The 20,630-nt window shown below is 39.6% G+C and overlaps 1 long non-coding RNA gene across 1 annotated transcript; it reads left to right on the forward strand.

Moving 5' to 3' along the window:
* Positions 1-74: 74 nt before the first annotated feature.
* Positions 75-19,100, forward strand: LOC119478428. The gene is made up of 3 exons (XR_005204444.1): positions 75-136; positions 14,270-14,274; positions 18,949-19,100. It is a non-coding gene; the product is annotated as an uncharacterized LOC119478428 (long non-coding RNA).
* The last annotated feature ends 1,530 nt before the right edge of the window (positions 19,101-20,630 follow it).

The following is a 20,630-nucleotide window of genomic DNA, read 5'->3' on the forward strand; positions in this document are numbered from 1 at the left end:
CGTCAAATATCGATCGGAGACCTACGCACAGGGTAACCCTCCTGCGTTACTTTTGGACAGACCGAGGACAAAGGGTCAATATATGCTCGTTACGTGCATCGTGTCCTTTCAAAATAAACTTCCATTTCCACAGGAAGTTCGGTTTAAGCAACATGGCAAACACAAGACTTTCAACCAGCAGACCAGTGTTCGTGTCCTGTGTGAAATTAAACGTAACATTGACTTATTTTGTCTAGTCATGTGACTCGTCGGTATAGTCAGTCCTGTGAGTCACGTGAGTAGCTAGTCACATGAGTCGTTTAGTATCGTCAACCCCGTAAGTCACATGAGTCACTAGCCAGTGAAGTTAACGTCAACCACGACCATTTCCTAACCCTACCTACCATGGTTGTGTTGCCTAAACCGAACTTCCTGTGAAGTTTATTTTGAAAGGACACGATGCACGTAGCGAGCATATATCGACGCGCCGTCACTTGCTCTGACCGTTGAATAACGCCGCGGGTGGGTTCACATTGGAGTTAGTTGAAAGCCCGTTTCGTCACATACTATTGCTAAAGGGTGCCTCTCTCCGTCGGTGTCATATGCTGACCAAACGAGCGGTATTTGATGAGTTGGGAGAGACAATGGGTTCCCTTGGAATACTTGACACTTACGTATGTGTCAGAAATAAATAGCGCAAAAAAACTGTAGAAATATACATTAACTACTATTATTTTTCGTTGTTTTGAGATTGGTCGTAACCCAGCAGGCTTAGAATCCCAATTGAGGCCACCCGTGTGGACGATGTGTCATGGCGACAGGTGCTCCATCACTTCTGCCTCTAGGTCATCTAATTAATCTCCTTCTGTGTCCCAATCCAAGGGCTAAATCTTTCAAAGTCCGTATTTGCAGACAGAGTATGTCATAATGGGCTGCCAAGGTCTGTCTTGTTTCTTAAATGGGGCTGCTAAATGCAGTCTTGTTCGGAAGACAGCCTTTGCAGTCTGATAAGTCAATTGTTTAATGAACCATTCAGGCAATCTTTATCAACGTGTAAAGTTGGGAAATATCAACTGGCCATGTGGTATTTACCGGATATTTGCAGAAAGGTGGTCATTAATTTCTGGCAAATATATCACTTGAACAAGATCAATAATAATGAAAAAAGCTTTTGCAAGGTCTAAATAATTGGAGCCACGCAGTTTACAGTTTATTTTTTGTTAGGAAATTGAAGTAAAGAGACATTTCTAATCTGGTACTTTTGTGCTGTAAAGATGTACTTTTTCAGCCTTTTGAGGGGAGTTAATCCAAAACAAATCCACTGGGTCTTCACATGCTCCAATGGTGAGAGTACACAAAGACATTTGTGTTGGTTCTTCCAGCAAACAATGGAACAAATAGCATGCTTTGCTTGTACCTTCAACATTTCCACCTCCAACATTGCCAGGATGGCAATAGCGAAGAAATAACAGCGAGGTAGATACACTAGGCTGTGAAAAAATTGCATTTTTCATAATGTGTGACCTTTAAACCTGGAAATGTTTGATGTTACAGGTTGAAGAGGGCTGCCCAAATGCACTACAGGTCTGTGTGAGGTGGAGTAACCAGAGATTCAGCCCAGCTTTCAGGTCCTCGAGGGGTCCTTTCACCTGCCTCACCCAGCTGCTCGTCAGACCTCTGCATGCCCTCTTTTTGCCTGTACTGACTATATAGGACTCTTTTATAGCATGCATTTTGACTTGTCATAGCAGGAAAAACACAGATGAAACTAATAGGAAAAAAAAGGCTCCATTCCGTTTGAGTGTCTCAAGTCAAGTAAGCATAAACACTGTCAGGGCCCTGAAACTGGAACACCTGAATGAAATGCAGACGTCGATAGTGTTATTGGTTGCACCGGTGCTTGGCTTGCTATGGCAAACCAAAATGTCTTCAGTGGAAAAAAAGTCCATTGACCAAGTAAAAACTACACCTTCACCTGAATGAACTTCATGTAAATGTGTTCACATAATCTTTGGTAGTCAACAAATGATTCAATTATTCATAAAGTTTTGTAACAGAATATATAATGTGTTGGGGTACATGTCCACACTCTCCGTTCTTTCCACACTTCCTATTCATAGTCTACGTGAGCAGCCGTGCAATGCATTCTGGTAGCGTGACGGCTTGATTTAAGAGACGGGGCGTGATGTTGGCTGCTCCTCATTTGCATAAAGTTGTGATCAAGCCTACTTTATGCAAGTCACGGGCGTCCGACGCGATTCTCCGCCTCTGGAAACTCCCGATAAACTATTTTGTTGATCCAAAATAAAGGCAGATTCAGCAACTGCATGGCTTATTTCTCGCATAAAATGGTTTCAGAAACACATTTTGGTGAACTATTTTCATGATATAAGAGAAGAAAGTTTCCAAACGAGCTACAGGTCATGCCCCAAAATAACCTTTCAGCCGGGACGTCACTGTGTGTGCTTACCTCTGTCAGCCTCTGACTGGGCTGATAAGTCCAGACCTGACAGCACTACTAGAGGCACCTCGAGGGAGTCATACAATATTTTCTTAGGGACACTAAACACATGTTATTTGAACTTATTTGTTGAAATAAAGAGTCCCATCATGCCGATGGCTACATGATGCCCCAGATGCCTTTGCTGTGGAACGGCTTCGCTCAAAGTTTCTGACAACATCAGCAGCCAAGATCCACATGAAGATAACTATAGTCAGTGAGCCGTGCCAGTCAACGACGACTCCAATGAAACATCTTCAAAAGCTTGGGACACACTACAATGCGAACCCCACAGTCAGTAGCTGTGTTTCCAATTCAATCATCCAGGAAATTTTAAGTGAACTTTTAAAATGTCACAAAAAAAATAAATTGGAATTAGGCACGTTTCCATCAACTGGTTTGGAGCCAATAAAGCGTACAGCGTAGTTTGGTCAGAAGTTGGCACTGCTATGTCACAATTTATTTGGAAGAGGCATTTCCATAATCCATTTAGCACATCAACTCTTTTTTGACAAGGACAAAAACCACATCACCTCACATATAAAATAGTTTTTCAGCAATTGAGGAAGTTTAATTGAATTTTGCTGTTTCCATTTAGCTTTTCTAATGACTTCAAAATGCAAATAAAAATATGTGAATGGAAACATGTCCCAAATAATGTCACAGAAACATAAACTATTTATAAAATTAAAAAAAATATATATATATATAACTATAATAACATAATACATAATAAAAATGACAGTGCAGTGCAAGATATGAATTCAAAGTACCAAATTTAACAGAATTAAATGCAGTCCCAAACAGAAAAGTTCTAAACCCTGATTTAAAAGAACTGAGAGATGGAGGAAATCTCAAGTCTTCTAGGTTGTTCCAGATAATATGTGGTGCATGTCACCATTGCACTTCATCATATTTCTTGTTATCTCTGTCCCTTCCCTTTTTCTCCTCTTGTGTCTTCTCCAGTTAATATCTAAACACCATGACTGGACTTGTGACTGGATTAAGGCTTAATGGGTCCCCGGGTGTTTAATGTCAAAGGGCCCCCGCCACAAATTAAAAACACAAGCTGCTTGTAAAAAGATTGTTGGAAATTTCTTACTCTTTTATATCATTACATAAACACATGATTATGTCCCTTCATAACATATACAAATTTTAAATCCCCTGACCCTGGGTCTGTGTACAATAATCCTGTTAACCATTAATTTATTTATATTTTACCCCAATGTTTTATGCCTTTGAAGTTTGTCCCCACACCAGTAAAAAAAAAAAAAAAAGGATGTCAAAAATTATTAGCATTGCTTTTCTCCATTTTCTCTTTTTAAATGCCCACTAGCAAGCTGGGGCCCCTGGGTGCACACCAAGGACACCCGGACAGTAGACCCTGCCATGATGATAGCTGAATGTAAGTGAGTTCTATTTCATGGTGTCCACGGTTAACAGGCTTAATTAAATCAGTGGCATTATTGAATAATAATTATTTATAATCAACCTTAATCAGTCGATTCATGAACATGAATGAGAATAAATGCCTGTGTGTGTCACATGAAATAAATGACAATAATCCCATTAAAACGGATTAGATAACCGACAAGGTCACATCGACGGCCTAGAACAGACATGGATTCAATAAACCAAATAAACAGTGTGTGTGTGTGTGTGTGTGTGTGTGTGTGTGTGCCAGTTAGTGGGTGCATGTGAAAACACCTTATAGAAGAAAGCAGAATTATTGATTGTAATGCTGCTGCTGGTGAAATGGTAATGGCCAGATTGAAAACATTGATTCTGTGAGAAAAGACGGTCCTTGGACAAGACAAGCTGAGGGACAGATCTGCATCATCTGTCCCCATCACGCCGTCGCATCTGTGGGCACGCATACACACCAAAACACGTATTGTATTCGTCAATATACACAAATCCAGGGCCATATTTCAGAATCACTTAAGGAGATGAGCCCAAATCCCCCCCAATGCAATTTTGACCAGACACTAAAAAAGAAAAATTGGTCTGTAATAATTTGGATTTTTCAAATGTTATTTATTCAAGTAACTTTTCAATTTAAAATTTCAAAAAATGTTTTCACCCCAACATGGCGGTCAAAATGCTGTTTCAATGCCTTCTCCACACGGCAATAAATACAATTCTGGTGCAGAGATACTACATTCATTATCGGTTTATTTTTGGCTGGCCTGAAGGTTATCAAATCTGGGTAACACTTTATAATAACCATTATTTATAAATGGTAAATTGATAGATAATTAAACATAGTTAATACTTTTTTTTACCGTTAACAAACAATGAAATGATAATAATGTATGCTTATATTTAGTAATGCTAAAATGTGTTATTTTCTCATTAGTTTGTGTAATATTAAATCAATATTTTACAAATAATATATTGTATCATAGCTGATAAGAGACGACAAGAATTATATTCTGATTGCATTAGTAAACTATTTATTAACAGTTTATTGTTGCACGCATTACAACATTTGATATACTGATTACCACATTTTAAACCTTTAATTTGTAAAACATCTATAAACATTACATAGATAGATGAACCAGAAACCAATTATTAACCATTGACAAAGTATCATCTATCTAAATAATGTTTCTAGATGCTTTGCAAAGTATTTATTAACCATTTAACAAGGTACAAACACATACACTTTCACAAAGCCTGACAGCAGAGCTCAGGGCCTCAATACAGATATAACTGTTTGTTTGATGTATGAAATGTGCACTGTCAGCATAAACCTGACATCAGATTAGATCAACTTTGTTGTCCCTTGACTCCTTCTTTAAAAAGAAAAATGTACTTTTATGACATTTCTGCTTTATTGGTTGGTGCCCGACAGACTGAGACCGCGAGAGACAGGATGACTCAAGACGGAAAACTGCAAAGTTTTCAGTCCCAGTGCCAAAGAGCAACTCGGAGAAAGTTTAATGCCAGTTCAGTTCCTCCTGAGATGTCCAAAAAACACATTAGCACATGTAAATAATAAATCATGCACTATCTGCACAAGGACACCGGTCCGCAGCCTCAATTCTCAGAAGTCTGTCACCAACCTTCAAAATAACCACAAGGATGCTCATATTTTTGCTTTTTTTTTGGACACAATCCAGATCCCAAAAATGCTAGATGATTATTTTTATTCTCAGTTCTCAAGTAGTATAGCTACCTATCTACCCTTTGTAATGTCAGGATCTTTTTTAATCTTTCAGCAACACACCTTTAGGTCTGTTTGAGCAGCGTTATTCGACACAGACTTAGTTATAAAACTGTGCTCAGAATGGCAATACACTATCTTGGCTGAAGAGACATAGCCACAGGTAAAAGGAATGCTCCATATTAAGTGATTTTAAGTGTTTATGACTACAATCTTTTTTGCTGTAGGAGTCACACAGATAGCAACACATTGCAAGCCAAGCTTCGGTAACATGCTGACGTAACTTTGCTGGTGATGTTAGCTTTCATCATTTGTGGTCATATGCGATGGGATAAATTGAGAGAAGGATCAGAATTGTGTAGAAAAGATATTCTATTTGTCAGAAATGTTTAATTAAGGAGGATTTAGAGGCAATCCTTTCAGTGAGCAGTTGCACAATAATTAACACTCAACACCTGTGGGCTAACTGATATATTATTTTGAGTATAATATATATGAATAAGATTAAGATGGGACAGGAGATCCATTAAATAGCTCCATGGTGGATGTAGATACTTGGCGTTGCTGTAAGGAAGAACAGACTGTACTGAAATATTGACATGTGAAGTGACCCACGGGATTCTAAAGAGACATGTTGAAGGTTGAATCTGGGTTTACTGGATGTCGTCAGGTGTGGGCAACACAGTGAGACTGGGTGGCGTTATTCTCAGCCAGTAACAGCCCATCACAGTCAATCAAGGCAAACCCTACACAATATTGGTATTTATGAAGAATCATTCTTAAAATCGCCACAAAATAAATACTGACTTTGATTTTGAGCAGAAATTGAATTGATTTTTATATCCACTGTGACTCAATGTAAACAAAGCAAAACAAAAAATCAGCCATGGTGGTTGCTGCTTGGTTGAAAATAACCTGCCTACTGCTAAATAAGATAAGTAGTTGTAGTGTACAGCAGCAAAGGGCAAAGTGCAAAAAACATGATGCATCAGCTAACACAGTAAAAAAAAAGAGCTAAACAAAGTTTTACAAAATATGAACCATTTAAATAGAAGAAAGTATAAAAACAGGAGAAGTATTTACAGTATTGATAATAAACAGACTATTAACAAAATTGAACAAGTGGAAAATGATATTGCACAGTGAGAATGAATGAAATTCCACCTGAAAATATCAGGTTATTGTCAGTTTTTGGTGTGTAAGTGTATGTGGTCTACTGGGAGCAGTGCTGGTGGTGGAGTCTGACAGCTGCAGGAAGGAAATAGCGCTCCTTCACACACTTTGGGTGGAGCAGCCTGTCGCTGAAGGAGCTCTTCAGTACTGAGATGGTGTCCTGCATGGGGGTGGGAGTCATTCTCCATCATGGATGACATTTTAGCCATCATTCTCCTCTCTCCCACCACCTCCACTGTGTCGAGGGGGCATCCCAGGACAGAGCTGGGCATCCTGGGATGCCCCCTCGACACAGTGGAGGTGGTGGGTTGTAAATATAAAATGTTGCCTTTGTTATTAATAATGGAAGCTTGGTGTACTCTATTACTCAGGTAATCTAGCGATAAGTAGTTTGCTGATAATGTTTCTTTTTCCCACTCCTAAACAAATCCAACCTCCTAGACCCTTCATTAATTAATGATAATTCATTAACTGGTATCTCCATCGCTATTGTGTTGGGGTTAATTAAGGGCAATTACACAACAGTGCGGGCAGACGCTATTAGAAAGGTGTTCTAAAAAGAAATACCCATGTTTATACATATTTTCCAATAACTTAGTCTCTTTTAATTAGAGATTTTTTTCTCCATATAATCCATCATTACACTACAATGTTAAATGAATGTAAATTAATACAAACATAGTGAACTTCTAGAGGATAATAAACTGTTCAACCTTATATATGTGGCAGTGTTCAAGCAGAAAATATGCCATGAGGGTCTGCGTTGGTGAGGGTGTGTTGCTACAGATGTTGGTATGGTGATAAATTATAATCTTGAAAGGCCATGAGTTAGAGCCCTGAGTTTCAAGGCTTATTGGACGCCAAGACACTGTCCAGCGGTTAATAATATAACACGACTTCTGGAAAGTTATCGCAGTGACTATCATTTATCCTCCATGTCTTGAGGTAAACAGTAGAAAGAAGCTATTGACATTTTGTCAACTGCATTTCTGGATGACGTCATATTGTGTTGTAGGAAAAGTTGAGCCAGGTTCAACTTTTTTGTTTGACAACCCTGCGTTTTTTGATGGATTTTTTCTTATTACAGAGCCCTCTATGTTGATACCACTGCTTCAACCCAATGCTCTCATTGAATTAATGCACAGGTAAGCATCACAAGTAATTATGTCCTTAATGGCCGATTTGGCACCTCATGATTTGCATTCAAACCCGAAATTCAGTTCCAACGTAGGGTGTGTGCCATAGCAAGACAGAAGGTAAGGGTGTGGAGGTTTGTGGTGTTAGAATGGCATGTGGCAAGTTTGATTTTCTTGCAAGAGACTGGAATTCATCAACTGTCCCAGACCTGCAATTAATTGTTAAATTTGCATTGGCCATAATGATCTTTCCCTAACCTTAAAGTGGCAGTAGGCCGTATATGTTTGGCATCATTGGGCAAAAATTCCATAATAACCTTTCAGCATATTGTAATTCAAATGTTCTGAGAGATAACTACACTTCTGCACCTCATCATGGCTCTGTTTTCAGGCTTTACAAAAATCTAGCTCGTGACGGGAGACTTTGACCAATCACAGGTCATCTCATTGAGAGAGCGTTCCCATTGACTGTGCTCCAATCATGCGACTGGAACTTAGCGTTCCTTTACCAGATTTCACCATGGCGGCGGTGTCACAAAATTTCTCATTTTACAGCTAAACCGTGCACTACAAGATGATTCTAAAAACATTTGAGGCGAGAAATAGGCATTAACATAACATAATATTGATTCATCTTTGATCAGCGCTGCTTAGTTTGACCGTCTGGTCGGAGTTCGTGAGTGATTTACAGCTGGCTCTCATAGACAGCAGGTGAACAGCAGACCTCCGATCAGCTCTTACTGCTTGTTTTCCTCCGGTCTGTGAAATCTTGTAGATGCTGTTAGTAGCACCGGAGGACACAGAGGCACATGATTTTTTTCAGGTTACCTGTTTCATGTACTACTGTCAGGATGTAGCGACCGTTTTATAAAAATAACTTTTTTTAATCATATTTGCTCCAATCTCGCCTACTTCAGCTTTAACCTATTTCGTTGCCTAACCCCAAACATATCTTAACCAGATGTTATATGTCATAAACACAATCTTCCCTTAAGCTTAACCCTACCAATGTGCCATGAAAGCAAGCATTTTAAAAACATTGGTAACGGACATTGAACATAATCCATGGTACTGCAGAATTGTCCTATATTGTAATTCATGTCTGGCATTAAGGTTGAAATTAATTGACTGTCAATGTGTCGACACAACCTTTCCTAACGTTAAAATAATTGGCCAGACTGGAAATTACAATTTGACTTGTGCAAACAAAAACTTGCCCCGTGATTGGCAATTTGTCCTATGTTTTGTTCCGTGGAAATTTGGCTGCGGTTTATCCACAAGTCTTTTATGAAAACCGCAGTCTCTCACTTTGAAAGGAATACGTGCGATAACAGAATAACAATTTTCCTGGTGAGGCTGGCAGAATGTTCAGTTTATTTGTGATCCAGATGAGGCAGTGATACTATGTTAATGTCCTACTCTTAGGGCAATTAAGCATCCCGCTGTCTTATCTCCTCTCTCTCTGCCAGCCATTTAGGCAATTATGTGATTAGACAGGGATCGAGCTGATGACTGTCTGACTGATAGAAATACTGTAGTATTTAATGACCCTTCCTTCAGCCCACATATCCACATTCAGACATGCAGAAGAATGCAAGGAAACACCCACATGCTCACAAATGCAAGCCAGTACAAAGCGCACACATACGGTCTAATGACATTCCTCTCATCGGGTTTTCTCTCAGCTTTCTGTCAATACAGCCCTTTCACAGCTACGCTAATTAGATACAAAGGCTATAGCAATATTAGCCTGCTTTTGTACAGAGAGGCCACTAACACTATTAGCATAAAGCAGCTAAGAGTTATTAAAACAAGGGACCTAACAGAATTAGCGTAGGAAGGAGCAGTTTGGTTTGATCTGCTGCTGTGTAGACACTGCTCATTTAAGTAAATGCTGATTTATGTAGGGGGCTGACAGAGTCAGCATGCACTTTATACATTAACACCCACATTCTCTTAGCCATCTATATGCTGACCTGAAAGAATCCCAAATCACCAATCGAATGCAACTTTTAGGAAATATGTGTGGTTGATGATCTCAACATGCATTTGAACAATTTGTAATATAGTTTCAAGGACAATGAGTCATACGTTAATAGGCTTTGCATACAGGTACAGAATGTGGTGTTGCAACACACTGGCAACATGAAACACAGTAAGAGTAGCCTATAGCCTACAGGCATTCTGGCGTCTCCGTGAGGCCGTATTATACCACATTTGCATCAAGAAGACTATAAATAGCACGGCATTTTAAGGATATTCCACGTGTCATGATAATGAAGCTTATGCGTAAATTCAGTCAGGAAGACTAGGGTTGCAATCTCATTCATTCTCATTCATTCTGGGTCTCTCTCTCATGGGCTATTACTATGTCAGCCGATTATGGGCGTCTCTCTTTTCAGTGACCAATCAGATCTTGCCATATCTCCCTAAACCAATCACATTGTTGCTGTCAAAAGTTTAAAAAACGTTCTCCTCTATGCTGTTTTCAGTGTCAGTATCAGCACAACCTGATGCGACCCTCCACCAGCCCATCACCTCCAGATTCATCCAATCAGAGCAATCCTGCGCCACTTCATTCATCGGATCTGCATCAATCTTCACTACCACCATCACCAGTGTCTAGACCCGGGGGGAATAATCCTAAATCCAACTACGGCATCACTTCCCCCTTATTATGTCACATTGGGTCTAAATCGCCAAAGACTGTTACTATTCATAAATTTGTGCACTTTGTAATAAATCACCATTCAATTCATACGAGTCTCTCCTGATTGAAATGTATATTAAGCTTTTCGTGTGTCATTTAATGCTATGTTAAGGAACATGCTACTGTTAAGCAGGTATAATGGTTCCAATGTTCATAATTTTAGTTTAGTGTGTATGCTTACATTTTCAAATCAGCACAAAACACATAGTGCAGCTGACGCTGATGGGAATGCCATTACTTCTACAGGTATTTGCGATTTTGACCAGATGATGCTATTTGTGGAAAAGTTAAGGGATCACCAAATTTACCTCTGTCCTGAGGGGAATGTGAATGTCTGTACCAAATGGAAATCCATCTAATAGTTGTCAAATATGTCACTAAAAAAGCAAAAATGTCAACCTCATGGTGACACTAGAGGTAAAGCCAAGGGATAACCAGATCATCTTCTGGGCACCATGAGTGTCTGTACAAAATTCCATTGCAATTCACCCAATAAAATACTAGCCGAGATGGACCAAAGTGGTGGACTAACCAGCAGATCAACAACATTGTCAATCCTAAAAGCCACTTTTAAGGTTTACTCTTCAATGCTGCAGTATTTAGTTTTGTTAAAAATGAATGTTTGAATATGTTACTCCTTTTTAGTCCAAATCTGCAAGAAGTTGTCAGCACTATTAAAGAAAAACTACATGCACACACACACATGCCTGTCAGCTTTTCCTTGCATCCTCTGCTGGAGGTGTGTGGGCAGTCAGAGTGATGGTAATCTTGACAAGGATGCCAGTTGTAAACCTCTAAACTTATTGAAATGCAAGAGACAAGGAGCAAAGGAAGAAGACGATGGGGACAGGAGGAAAGGGTCAAACGTTTGACATTAAGGTAGACACTTAATGAAGCAAGCTGGAAAGAAAAGGAGGAAGAAGAGCTGGAAAAGGGGAGGGAAGTGATGCAGACATGAGTGGAGAAATAGGATAAAAAAAGGATGAAACAAGATGTGTGAAGAAGACAGGAAATGAGAGGGGAGGACAGAGAGGAGACGGAGAAGGAAAGGGATTTTTTATTTTACATCTCCAACTTTAGAGGAACTAGGATTTGTTAAATTACCACTCTTTGCCAAACTAATAACCTTCATTGAGGATTTATAAATGCATTATGTACTTTGATTTACACTCAAAAGACTGATGCAAAAGACTGCCTAATATTGTAGATTTGTTTATCACATCTTGAAGCTTTGCATAATTCAGACACTGACTTTCAGGTGGTGATACCACTCAAACCAGCACCTGCAATGAGCTCCTGAATTTGACTGTGACTGACAACTCTTTAATTTTCACAATATCTACTTTTCTTCCTCTTTTGGCAACTTTAAATGACATCATTTTAACAGCCATTGCAGTGCATGCCTTGATAATCTTAAAATGAGATTCAACCTGAAGAGTCTGATTAAGAAACATCTGCACCCATGCTTCCGTTACAGGTAACAGGAGGAAGAACAGGAGGGTAGCAGGAGGAGGTGAGGGCTGAGGGGAACGAAAGTAAAAAGAAAAACAGGGCAAGATAGGAAGAATGTGAAGAAAAATGTATGTATAATAGAGGAGACTTCAAAGATCATGTTAGTTGAAATGAGAACGGAGTAAAAAAGATGATGTCTTAAACATAGTATGATAATCTGACCAGTGATCCGAGTTTAATTCTCTGCAAAGCATGATGTAATGAAGGCAATGATCAGAAAATCAATCACAGCGAAAGACTTGATGCCTGTCGAAGACAGAAGATGTAGACAGACTGCTTTCAGGTCTGTCTTTAAAAAAAAAAAAAAGATCCTGACCCAGAATTACAGAAAGCCAAAAAAGTAACCTTATTATAAGTTTTTAGGAGACTGACAACTTTTTAGTAGAATCAATTGTTTTGCAGGATTCAGAACACTGGATTGCTTCAGTAGCTGTCTGCTTTTTGACACTTGCTTTAAAGCTATACTTTATTCATATGCACATACATTTAGATTTTCTCTGTGTTACATTTTGTTTACTTTTTACAAGAGGATGCCAGGGTTATTTAGAAGAATACGCTATTATCACAGTTACTACTTAGTCAATTACTGTACAGCTTTATAATTGCCTCGGCCAAGGAGGTTATATTTCCGGTTTGGTACGTTTATCTTTTTTTGCAGGAGGCTTACTGAAAAACTACCAACCTGATTTTCCTGAAACTTGTTGGAAGGGTGTAACATGGGTCTCAGTGATGGCAGCCTGAGAAGATACTGCATGTTTAATAATGAAGTAAACATTATATACTGAAATAAAGGGGTGACATTTATCATTTTGGCTCAATGGAAAGACGCTGGGATAGGCTCAGTCTTTGATCAAAGGATGTAATGAAGTTATTCTGCGTGATAGAATAAATGCTGATGTAGTGGGTCGAACACAGTTCACTTTTATGTGCAGGTCACACACATGTAACGCTTTCATATGTACATACATTTAATGTTTCGACTAAATTTATGGGCCTAAAAATATTTAAGCCATTTTGTTTTAATTAAAAATGTCGAAGAGCTTTTATTTACATACTTAAGGAGCAGAGAGGCGTGTTTCCAGAAGTGACTGTGTCAAGCGGCCTGTAATGAGCTTTGCTTGCATCACCGCTGTAGAACCAATTAGCTTAAAAGGGGTCTAGTAGACTGACTATACTGGATGGATCACTAGTGTACTGATGTGTGCTTGAGTGTGTGTGTGTGTGTCTCGGGGTGGGGTCACATGTCATATGCTTGTGTGTGGGCAGGAGCTGTAGTGTTGTGTCAGCACAGATATATTACCCAGATTTATGCTCTCTTGTCAGAGACACACACACACAGACAACCCCCTCTCTCTAGGTCTCTCTCTCTCTCTCTCCAAGAGCCTCACACTTGTTTCTGCAACTGTTGTGAAATCAGAAAAGCCCAGCATGTTTCTGAAATGATCAGGGTTTCTTTGTCCTCTTATCAAAATATATCAAAAATATTATTGCTGCTCTACCGCTACTACAGATGTAAGTAAATGTAAAGCTTTATTTATGTAGCACTTCTTAAAACACACAGCTACAAAGTGCTTCACAAAGGCAAAAAAAAATATATATATATAAATTAATAAAGTAAAAATAAATTCAATTCAATATAAAATAGAGCATAATGACGGATAGACCAAATAAAAAAATGGACCAAAACATAAGACAGGGAAGAAGATCTATAAAAAGGCTTGCTTATAAAGATGTGTTTTTAGAAGCCGCTTAAAACAATCCAAAGATTCAACACACACTCACTCCCAATTCATCAAGTACCGCCATTTGGTCAATGCCCCTCGGTATTGGAGACCAACGCACAGGGTACCCCTCTTGCGCTACTTTTGGACAGGTCAGGGACGGTGTGTCAATATATGGTAGGTATATGTATAGTGACCTTTCAAAATAAACTTCCGTTTTCACAGGAAGTTAGGTTTTGCGAAACAACCACTTAGTGAAGTTAACATCAACCAAGACCTTTTCCTAAACTTAACTGACTTGCGACTCACGTAACTACAGAGACTGGAGGGGCTGGAGCCGATCCCAGCTGACATTGCGCGAAGGCAGGGTGCACCCTGGAAAGGTCGCCCAACAATTAACTTAACCTGCATGTCTTTGGACTGTTGGAGGAAACCGGAGCACCCAGAATAAACCCATGCCAACACGTGGAGAACATGGAAACTCCACACAGAAGGGCCCCAAGCCGGATTCAAACCTGTGACCCTCTTGCCGTGAGGCGACAAGTGCTAACCACTGCACCACCGTGCAGCCCAATCTAATAGATTGGGCAAGATAATTCCAGGAATATACAGAAAGAAGACATTTAGGCAATCACTTGCAATGTTGGTGACCACCAGTTTAATTCAATAATTACAAGCAGACGTCACATTTAGATAAAACTGATGTGCTGTGTTGCTGAATATTACATCCTCTCACTTATTCAAACATTGATGATAAGATGATGAACGTTTCATAACAGTGAGTGTGGAAGGAGTACACTGTAAAAGTGAGGACATTTTAAAAAGTCACTATCTTTGATTAACAGCCCCAGAAGGCAGAGAGCAGCGCAAACTGCTCCTCGTATATCAGCTTCCCCCAGTGCTCAGCTGGGATAGTTAAACATCACTATACATGGGCAACCAGTCAGCTAAAGCAGTTGGGAAAAATAAAAGAGGAAAGCAACCAGAAGAAGAGCAGGCTGGAGAGCAGATACGACTATAGATGGGCAGGTAGAAAGACAGGTAGAAAGACAGGATGATGGGATTTTAAATATGTATCAAGTAGTCAGACTATTAAAAAGGTTAAAACACATTAATTCATTATATCATATATAATAATATAAATATGTAAAACGCTAAATCACATATACTGCTACGTCTCATTATGATGCTGGTCATGATCAACTTGAATGTATTAGTTATGACCATACTGAGTGATTATTGGCTCTATATACCTGCTAAAGCTCATTGTTCTGTATCGCTGGTTCTGAGTGCCTAATCAAATCACTTCAAACAGACTGTTTCAATCACAACTTAAATGTCACAAAGCCACGAGTCATTCACTTGTAATGAAATAAAACATTGACCACCTGCTGTGTCCATTCGTGATCATGGAAACATTTCTCAACTTGACCAAATCGCAGTGTGGCAAGGCAATGAGAGTGTAAAGAGGAAATATGATGATTCAAAATCATACAGACCCAATGTATGAAAGTTGTTCTGAGTGCGGTTAGAATTATTGCTTATTGCTTCCTCCTCAGACGGCAAGTGTTTGTCTTTTTACACTGGCCATGGTTATCTCTCTAGCTGAATTGAGGCACTTCATTAGCTGTATTGCATTTTCCATTTATCATATTTAATTTTAAATCAGTATAGATCACTCTTCCAGTCTTGCCATAAGATTCATAAATGAGGGATTTCATTCCCACTAAATAATGAATGGATTTTTTGATAGCATTGTCATGGCGATGCGTATTAATGAATATGTGCATAGAGGAAAGTTCAGTGATTAGTGCAGAGTAACATCAGCTCTCTAAGTCTACTGATCTCACAGAAATATGGGAAAATCACCATGACCTCTTAATGTGGCATTACATGGTGGTGGCTCGTCATCTGTTAAAATGACATGCCTGTACCCAACATATTCTCATACAAAGGTTTGCATGACGTAAATTTCTGCTTGTTACATGCATACAGTCTTTTCAAAATAAACTTCTGTCTTCGCAGGAAATTTAGGCAAGAAAGCTACTTGGATAGGTCCGGAAGTGGCGATTCTTAAGTGCGCAACATACGTGACAAATAAATCAATGTTGACTTCTGGTTTCACAAGGAACACGAAGGTAAGTCTCCTGGGCGAAATTCTGGTATTTTTTGACCCACCCATCCACACCGACCTCCTACCTATGCGGGATTCGCTGCAATTTATATTTCCTGGTTCACGATTACGTTAATTACACAAAAATTGATTTTGTGGGATATACACAAATTACAGTGCATTACTTTTCATAGGTATAGCTACAAACATGTGTATGAGACCAGCCTGTGGTACCACAGAAACAATGCCAATAGAAAGTCCATTAGGATTCTTTGTTGTGGTGGACACACAAACTCCCAGGTTCAATGGAAATACGTTTTGGCCAAAGTCTTAGGAGGTCGGGTGGAGACCAGTGTTCATTATGGTTCCATGCAATTTTTTGACGACCCATTATTCCGAAACCCCAATAAGTCAGCATGTCCACTCATTCCGATATCACAAACAGAAGCACATGGCAAATTATTATGCAAAATGCGTCATTGGATCTTCCCGGTTGCAATATTTTTTCTACTATGGCGAAGGCATGACCCGCCCTATTCTGCCTGTGATTGGCTTCCCCCAGATATTCTTACCCTAAACCTAACTCCTCATGCCTAAACCTAACCAGCCCAACCAACGTAGGCATTCAAGGCAATGAGTAGGCCTAATATGAGGCAGAGTGGTTGGACATGCCTTCTCCAAAAAATCGTGAAGGTCGATAACCTCATTCTGCATAATAATTAGCCATGTGCCTCTCTGTTTGTTGCACAGAGAGTGTGTATCATCATAGAAATGGGCCTTCGGACCATGAAAGCAAATAAAAATCCAATGCCAGTATACTGTGTATACAGTATACCAGTGTATACAGTATGTGATATAGACTTATACGGACTTCCAACGCACTTCTAATATGGAACATACGCATAATGTACTTTTTGTATGGAAAATATGTGAATTCATTATACTTTGATAAATATTACAGAAACAAAATAAATGGCTAACAACATTGGTATTAAAATATTACAATGGAAATCTATCTATCTCATCTGAACATCTAAAAGCCATTCTCTGAATATGTTAACAGCGCTGTGTTCAAATTTAGTTGTTCTTTTTTTCCAAGTTGAGCTCAACAAAAATCTCTCAAATCAAAAACAAACACAAACACAGTCTAGACATACAGTAGGTAGAGCTGTTTTTGAGTGTCTTTATAGGTGTGTGTTTATCCAGTATGTGTGTGCTGCTGTTTGGGCTCCCTACCTGAGCTCCATGCTGACACTGACATGATGCAGATACAGTATTTGTTCCGCATTAACGTCTTTAAACACCCCACCACTTCCCTCACACACACATATTTCTGAGTGTCTGACAACAGACTGTAACATTCAGGATTTCGGGAAAGTCTTGGATGCACCAGAGCTGAACTTTCCTTATTTCAAAAGAAAAGATATTAAAATTACAAAGTCCTGCTGTGCTGTGGTGTCACCTGCTGTTTCACGGTTTTAAATCTTGGCAAAAACACAGAATTAAGAGAAGGAGACAGGGAAAAAGACAGAAAATGTTTGCCATGTTTGAAGCAGTCGTGGGACCGTCTAGAGTTCAGACTTGTTTTTCTTCTTCTTTAATCCACTGCCATAAAGCAGTTTGGAGGGAGGCAGGGGGGAGTTGTCAATTGGTCCATTGGGAATTTGACCAAAAGCCAAGAACAACCAGCGTGAGCCTTGGCGGGCTGATAGCTGCTGTGCCTTACCAAATCAATTTAGTAAGCAGTAACATTGTTAAATCAAATCATAACAAAGACTGGAATATTTTTTTCATCTAAAGCAAAAAAGCTCACTTTGTACTTTTAAAGGTGACTCAAGAAAGTGTTTCTAATGCATTTCTTCCAGTATTATTTATCTTCTATTAACATCTCAGCACATACTGATCCATGTTTCTGCAGTGTTAGTTGCTCTTCATTGCACCATGCGTTCATGTTTCTGGGTTTCTAAAGATAAGCGTTCCTTCAACCTATTGTTGTTTCCTCAGGCTCCCTTATACGCTGATTTTTACCTTATCTTATCTATCTTAGTTGCAGATATAGTGTAAAAAATGCCTTCAGTTCTTGCTTATTCTCTGTGTCTCTGGGGTGCAGCTGCAGAATCCTTCATCCAGTGACGTGGAAGTCACGTCGTTGGGGGCAAGGAATGATAGAAGTAGACTAGTGCTACTTCAGCTTTGGTAGCTGAAAACGCCCTTGTTCTCTTCACTTGTATTGTAAACTAGTTATGTTTTCAACAGCGAAAGGGGCATCCCAAAATACGAGTGCAGAGGACGTTATGGACGATTATTTTTAAAGTGTACATTTTACAGTGTTTCGGCTGACTCGGATATTCAGCCGGAGAGAGGCAGCAGGGAGGATATAACCGGCGGGGACCCTCCAGAACTTGAGCTGCCGAGAGCAAACACCGACTGGTGGAGTCTTTACTCAAATTGCCATCCGATTGCTAAAAGAAATGGGATCATTCTGCTGTAATGAATGTGAGCGTGGGCAGTTTCTGTTGGACGCTGTCACCGACGACAACGCAGAGAGAGCGAGTCATGTGTGCGTTACAATGCATGAAAGATTTCTTCCTCACTCGGACAGAGGTGTGCTGAAGATTAACTGGACTAGACAACCAAGACCAGCAAGGCGATTTTATGGGGAAATTTTGTCATTGGAATTTGCTAATTTAATGGTCTCCCTCCAAAGAAGAAGGGTTGAGAACCGCCAACGAGCAGCTAGCAGAACAACTGCTCGGCCAATATATTCTCACTCCCAACTCGTCAAATACTGTCGCTTGGTCAGTGCCCCTCGGCATAACAGACCGACGCATGGGTTACACCTCTTGCATCTGGATGGCGTGTCAACATATGCTCGTTATATGCATAGTGTCGTTTCAAAATAAACTAAATAAACTTCACAGGAATTTAGGTTGAGGCAACACAACTACTTAGGTAGGGTAAGGAAACGGTCATGGTTGACGTTAACTTCACTGACTAGCGACTCACGTGACTCACGGGGCTGACGATACCGACGAGTCACGTGACTAACAACTGATGAAATTCCGGTCTCCCTGTTGAAAGTCTTGTTTTTCTTTGATCCATTCACCTCCCCTCCTGCCACCCCGAGTAGATTCTCACACTATTTATACTACGCCACTTGCTCCGACCGTCAAATACCGTCGCGGTTGGGTTTACATTGGAGTTAGTTGAAAGCCTGGTTCGTCACATACTATCACTAAAGGGTGCCTCCGTGGGTCGGTTTCCAATATATATTTTCACATCTTACTCTGTGAATTAAGGATTATTCCGACCAAACCAGAGTTGCTGATTGGTGGAACAGTGGAAAGACTAACCAGGTTTGGTGATTTTTAATACGATTATGTCCAGTTTGAATAAAGTGTGTTTTTGGATAAATTAACAAGGCAGTTAAGTCTGTCTTAGTTTGGTGTAAGATATAAACTTGAATTCAGAAGGTGTACGGTTGTATTTTTCTGTTTATGTGTAAGAATATTTCCTTCATTGACATTTTGTGAGTTAATTTATCAGATGTAGTGTAGCAAACTCGCCGCTTGCACGCAATGCATCCTGTTACATGTATGCACAGCCGGCACGGTTCAGCGAGCAGGATAAATCAGCTTTCTCGGTCAATATAGCACACGCTGGGGAATTAATTTCTTCAGTGGACTTCATTTACCATCAGCACTTTTTGGGCATCCATATGAAAAGGTGGCAAATTGTCCCTTTAATGATAAATTTCACTCATAGTGAATCATAGCATGGCTGTAGACTGTCACTGTATGTGTAGACATACAAGTGTAGGCTGAATGTAAGTGTACAATATGTTAGCACACACACATTTAATCTTTTGTCACAGGTGTAAATACATCATGTACTTCACTGGGACTTCTGTGTGTACTGTATGGCAAAGGGATAAAGATAAAACAAATAGAAGTGGCACAAGATATTTCACAATAAGCAACCAAACTGGAATAAACATGATGTGACAAGGATATAAATCAGCTTTCTGGAACTGCAGTTGACAGTACTCTATGAAAAAAATAAATCAACGGAAAAATGCCACAATCTGAAGAGGAAAAGGAGACACTTTGTTTTGCACTTGTCAATGTTTTCCATAGTTCCTCATGTATAATACCTGTCCAACAAGCTTATATATATTCAATGGAAAGCCAGGTTTGTGAGACAGTTGTGCTGATGAGCAGGGGAAAGTTGTGCTTGTGTTTTTAGAACTGCAGAGTCAGATGTATCATGAATCCCAATGGAAATCAATCCATCTAGCTATCTAATAAAAGTGAATTTTGTTTATAGTTCAGGCTCCCATATAGTCAAATTCAGAGTGGAGGAACTTTTGATAATGTTAGCCTTATCCTGCCGATCATTGTTGAGCGCTGACTTTCTCTGTGTTGTACTCTATTCGGCATGTTGAGCTCTGTGTTGTTTTCATATTGTTAAGGTGGTGCAAAATGCAATGGCATGTTGCTGTATGCATGCCTTAGCATAGATGAGTGCGTTTATGTGTGGACAGGTATCCTGCCAACAGAGATTGGCCTCCAACGAAAAACAGCATCAGTTGACATTGGGCCTCATGCGGCA

This window comes from Sebastes umbrosus, chromosome 19, assembly GCF_015220745.1.
Source record: "Sebastes umbrosus isolate fSebUmb1 chromosome 19, fSebUmb1.pri, whole genome shotgun sequence".
Classification (NCBI taxonomy): Eukaryota; Metazoa; Chordata; class Actinopteri; order Perciformes; family Sebastidae; genus Sebastes; species Sebastes umbrosus.